A 5,734-nucleotide genomic window follows, 5' to 3' on the forward strand; every position below is an offset into this window, starting at 1 on the left:
TATGAGAGTATTTATGAATTTCTAAATTTTATAAAATTAATGTTTATTTATAATATAATATGCATAGATTTACATTTTTCTTCAATCTAAATCTTGTAATAGAGTATGAATAGTAGTTTTTAAGTTTCACTTAGATTTATTTTTTCATCCTTATTATATTGTTCAATATTAAGTTAATTTCAATTTTTTTTTATAATTTTCTTTTTGATATAATGTTTTTGTTTTACAATAATATTAATTTTTTTTAAAGAAATTTAGTGGCTAATATTACTAGTTTAGATCCATCTTAATTCTCGATCTACCAAGCCCTAAAAGGGATCAAATCTCCTGAGATATGAATCCCTTTTAGAGTGAAAAGAGATTTGATCCCTGTGATTCCCTTTTAGAGTGAAAATAGATTTGATCCCTCTAAGTACTTGGTAGATCTGGAATTAAGATGCGTCTAGATTGGCTTAGTTTTCTCCTTTAAATAGACTATATTCCACAAGAATAGCACGAGTCAATACAATATGAGTGAATAGCATGAAGTTTTTTTTTTTAATATATTTTTTTATTTTATTTTATTTTGACCAAATAAAAACGTTTAATGTTTTAATTTTATTTTTATGTAATTCTACCATGTCAAAATGTTTACAAGACAAGGCATTACATCTCTACCATACTCAGCTAGAAAACACCTCTCGAAACAGTAAGAATATTTGACGAACATCAACCTCTTAACTTTATATATATATATATATATAGATTTACCTGTGTCTCTAATGTAAATATTCTAACAAGAACATAGAATAGAGTAAACACTTTTATACATTTTCATTAATAAGTTTTTTTTTGTTAAATTCATCAATTATACAATCATTTAAGAAAAGAAAAATATAATGCTAATGTTACCTCTCTTTACATGTTCTTGGTATATAATAGATAATTCAATGAATAGTCATGCAAGTATTGATGATACTCATGTTATCTCTCTTTACATGTTCTTGGTATATAATAGATGATTTAATGAATGGTCAAGAGCATAGAATAGAGTAAACACATGTATACATTTTCATTAATATTTTTTTTTAGGGTGCTAAATTCATCATTTATCCCATAGTTTAAGAAAGGAAAAATATAATGCTAATGTTACCTTTCTTTATATGTTCTTGGTATATAATACATGATTCTATGAATGGTCATGCAAGTATTGATGATACTAAGTTTTTGAACTTAAAAAATGATGCCAAGTTTACATGTAAATATTTATCATGAATCTTTTTTCTATAAACATGTTGTAGAATTATTGTTTTTTTAATAAGGTAACATTAAAGAAAAAAAAAGTGAGTTATTTGTATTTTCAATATTATTTTTAAATTTGAAAATAAGTGAGATGTTGTGAATAGAATTATGTAAGAATGCTAAATAATATTATTGTGTGAAAATGTGAGATGTTTTCATCAAAATTATGTGAGAATATGAAATAATATCATTTGAATTAAATTGAGTAAAAATGTAAAATATTATCATCAAAATTATGTGAAAACTTACCAATTGAAATACTCCTCGTATAATTTTTATTTCATATAATTTTTATTCTAACCATCCTAAAATCTAAATATATAAATGTAAAACACCAAACCACATATCAACTAGCTCATACACACCTCTTGAGCTTTTTTACTTACATCTCAATCTTTTAAATAAAAAACACAGACTCCTTTTCCTGCTAAGAAAACACTAGGATACCAGTAGATTTTTTTCAATGGTTTCTCCATATCTTACTTTTTCAAGAAACCATGCTCTCGATTTCAGGCTTGGATTAAGTGTCCATTTGTTTATTAATCGATGATAGCTTTATGCTCTGGATTTCAGGTTTGAATTGAGCGTCCATTCTTTTACTTGTTCGATGATGTCTCCATGCTCTGGATTTCAGGGTTGGATTGAGTAGCTGTGGGTTGATAATGTCTTTATACGAAATCTTTTGGCATGAATGAATGATGAAATTCGGCATCTCTATTTTAACCAATGTAAATTTCAAGAGACTTCATTCCTTCCATCACAACAACCCATATGTTGCAGTTGATTGTTTTTTTCGACTATGGAATCCAACAGCGTTGTTCAAAGGGCGTACGATTAGTAAAACATTTGCTGCCATGGCCATTGAATGGCAATCAGTAGAAGAACATAGAACCGATGTAGCTTCTTATGTAACTTCTGATCATGTGGTTAAATTTTCCAGAGCTGGAAGATTGACAGAGGTGCTGGATTCCATGCACCAGTTTGAAAATGCAGAAGGCATGTGGACAGACTTGACTGTCTATAATAACCTGTTGCAGAGATGTGCCAATTCCAGAGCTTTGAAGACGGGCAAGAAAGTTCACGCCCACATCCTGAAAATTAGCGCTGATCTAGACATGTTCACGAGCAATAACCTCGTCAACATGTATGCCAAATGTGGGAGTTTGATGGAAGCACGCCAAGTATTTGACAAAATACCTGAACGAGATGTTATTTCATGGAATACAATAATTTCGGGATATTCCCAGCGTGGTTGGGCTGACGATGCCCTGAAGCTTTTTGAGCAAATGCAGAAGGCAGGCATGAAACCGAATGAATTCACCTTTGGTAGCGCCCTGCGAGCGTCTGCGAGTTTAGCAGCTCTGCAACAAGGCGAACAAATTCATACCCACATCATAAAGACAGGATATGAAGGTGATGTTCACGCGGGAAGTGCGCTCCTTGACATGTATGGAAAATGCGGCAGAACAGACGATTCACAGAGAGCTTTTGATGAACTGCCTGAGCCGAATACGGTTTCGTGGAATGCTCTCATAGCAGGATATTCTCAAAACGGTTATGTTGAAGAAGCCCTTGAACAATTCAACCGAATGCAGAGGGGAGGCGCGACTCCTGATCAATCGACCTTTGCCAGTGTTGTTACTTCATTCGCTAGTTCAGAGGCTCCTGAGCAGGTTAGGCAAGTCCATGCTAAGGTTATTGAATATGGACTAGAGTCTGATGTTGTTGTGGGAAATGCGCTTGTCACAGTATATGCCAAATGTGAGCATATCAGGGATGCAGAAATGGTATTTGAGACGATGAATGCGCCAGATTTGGTTTCATGGAATGCCATGATCGCTGGTTATGCCTACAATGAATATACTGAGCAGGCCCTGAGATTCTTCACTCAAATGAGGCAAATGGGCATGATGATAGACAAATTTACATTAACTAGCATCCTTAGTGCCTGTGGCAACCCAGGAGTCTTGGAGCAAGGGAAGGGTGTCCATGCCCATGCTATGAAAATTGGACTTGAGTCAGAGACACCTGTAAGGAATGCTCTGATCACCATGTATCTCACTTCTGGCTGTGTGGAGTATGCTAGTAAAGTGTTTAACAACATGACTAAACGAGATGTGGTTTCATGGAATGCATTGATTGCAGGCTATGCCCACCATGGGCATGGTGAAGAGGCTTTGAAATTTTACTGTCAAATGCAACATACTTGCACAAGGCAAGACAAGTTTTACCTTTTCCAGTGTCCTGAGGGCATGTGCAAGCCTAGCAGCTTTAGAACAGGGCAAGCAGGTTCATGCCCAGATTGCTCAAACCGGTTTTGTGATGGATGCCTTTGTAGGGAGTGCCATTGTTTACATGTATGGTAAGTGTGGGGTAATAGAGTATGCGTGCAAAGTATTTGATGAAACCTCTAAACAGTGTGCAGTATCCTGGAATGCAATGATTGCTGGATATGCACAGCATGGGCATTGCAAGAAGGCCCTCCAACTCTTTGAGCAAATGCAAGAGGCAGGCATGAAACCAGACCACATCACTTTTGTTAGTGTTCTTTCTGCATGCAGTCATGCAGGTTTAGTCGATGAAGGGGTCTGCTACTTTAATTCGATGGGATGCAATCATGGCATCCCACCAAGAATGGAACACTATGCCTGTACTGTTGATATTCTTGGACGTGCTGGCCACTTGGAAGAAGCAATGGATTTCATTAACAAAATGCCATTTAAGCCTGATGGTACAGTGTGGCGGACCTTACTTGGTGCTTGTGCAACCTATGGCAATATTGAGCTTGGGATACATGCGGCAAAATATCTCCTTGAGTTAGAGCCACAAGAAGATGTAGCATATGTTCTGATGTCAAATATATATGCTGCAGCTGGCAGGTGGGATGATTGTGCAAAAATGAGAAAAATGATGAGAGAGAAGGGGTTGAAAAAGGAGCCAGGGTGCAGTTGGATTGAGATTAAGAACACAGTTCATACATTTAATGCCGAAGACAGGTCCCATCCACAAACAGAGGAGATATATTTAAAATTGGAAGAATTAATGGGCAAGATGAAGGCGGCAGGCTATGTGCCCAATACTAATTTTGTGATGCATGATGTTTAGTAGAAGCTAAACACTCTTTGCTACCATAGTGAAAAACTAGCAATGTTTTCAGGATTATGAGGATACCCTTTGGTGCACCTATCTGAGTAATCTAAAAACTTTATGCCGGTGACTGCCTTACAGCTATCGAGTTCATTTCTAAGATAGAAATGCATCAAATCCTCCATAGAGATGCTAACCATTATCCATCATTTCAGATCAGGAAAGTGTTCTTGTGTGGATTATCGGTGATGCTAAGCAGTATACAGCCCCTAAACCAAGTGATTTTCATCTCTAGCACAATACGTTTGCAGCTGTGCTCTAGAAATTTGGCCAAGGCCATAAAAATGAGGAGGAAACAAATTTTAAGATTACTTGTAATCTGCTTTGGATGAAGGATCTATTTTTGAATTTGACAATAGAAAAAGTGGTGGATGAGAATGTGGATACAGTTCAGTTTTGACACTGGAATTTTGAAGAAGCTCGATTGGGCCGGATAGACTGTACCTCTTTAACTTAATGATGAATCCAGTCAGATTCATATAAATCTTAAAACGATGGACATGTTGTATAACACTGAAGCGTACCAGGTCCTGTGCTTCTTCTATTCATTTGTCTAAGAAACCCACTAGTGACATGCTTCCATTAATTCATTTATTGCAAAAACCTGAGAACCACAAGCATTGCCACAAGCATTTTATTACATGACTTTGGAGATCACCATCGAACATGTGTCGTGGAATATTTGAGCATGCTGAAAGGCTATGCCATTCGAAGATTGTAGATTTCGTTACTTATGTTTGTCTGTGAATGACAATTACCCAATATGGCATTCCGTTATTAATGTTCCTACATTTAATTTCTAAGGAACGTCAAGTTCAAATGTGGAGTTATTTGTAAGGTAAAGCAGCTTGGGCTAGTGATGTGAATATTCTTTTGCAAATAACTATTGAAGACTGGATTTACTTCACTATTCACAGTATCATTCTGAACTAGTTTCCTAATATACTTTTGTCATTTGACCTTGCTCTTCAGATACTTGTCACGGAAAAGCTCTATTCTGTCGAAAATATATCATTTTCCTTGAACAGATTGGCATATAAATTTCAGTTGGCTGTTTGCGAGTTCAAGCTGAACCAATTTACTAATGTAGGTTATGTTAATTTTACTTGGTTGTCTGAGCTGCTCCATTTCAGCTTTAGTGAGTTATTGAGCAGATCCATTAAGCCATGGTTATTGGGTAGCACCGTAGCAAATCGATTTGGTTCATTGCTTGAATAGGGTGCACTTGTGCAAGTGAATTTCACGAGGAAACATTGCTTATGAAGCCCTTTTATGCTTATTTTTGGTTTTGGGAGTTACGTGAGGT

The 5,734-nt window shown here is 36.0% G+C and overlaps 1 pseudogene; it reads left to right on the forward strand.

The window, feature by feature from the left end:
• The first annotated feature begins 1,647 nt into the window (after positions 1–1,647).
• Positions 1,648–5,399, forward strand: LOC149223516 (putative pentatricopeptide repeat-containing protein At3g25970; annotated as a pseudogene).
• The last annotated feature ends 335 nt before the right edge of the window (positions 5,400–5,734 follow it).

This window comes from Pinus tabuliformis, chromosome Q (assembly GCF_031772625.1).
Source record: "Pinus tabuliformis cultivar Carrire ecotype Pingquan chromosome Q, CPIR1, whole genome shotgun sequence".
Classification (NCBI taxonomy): Eukaryota; Viridiplantae; Streptophyta; class Pinopsida; order Pinales; family Pinaceae; genus Pinus; species Pinus tabuliformis.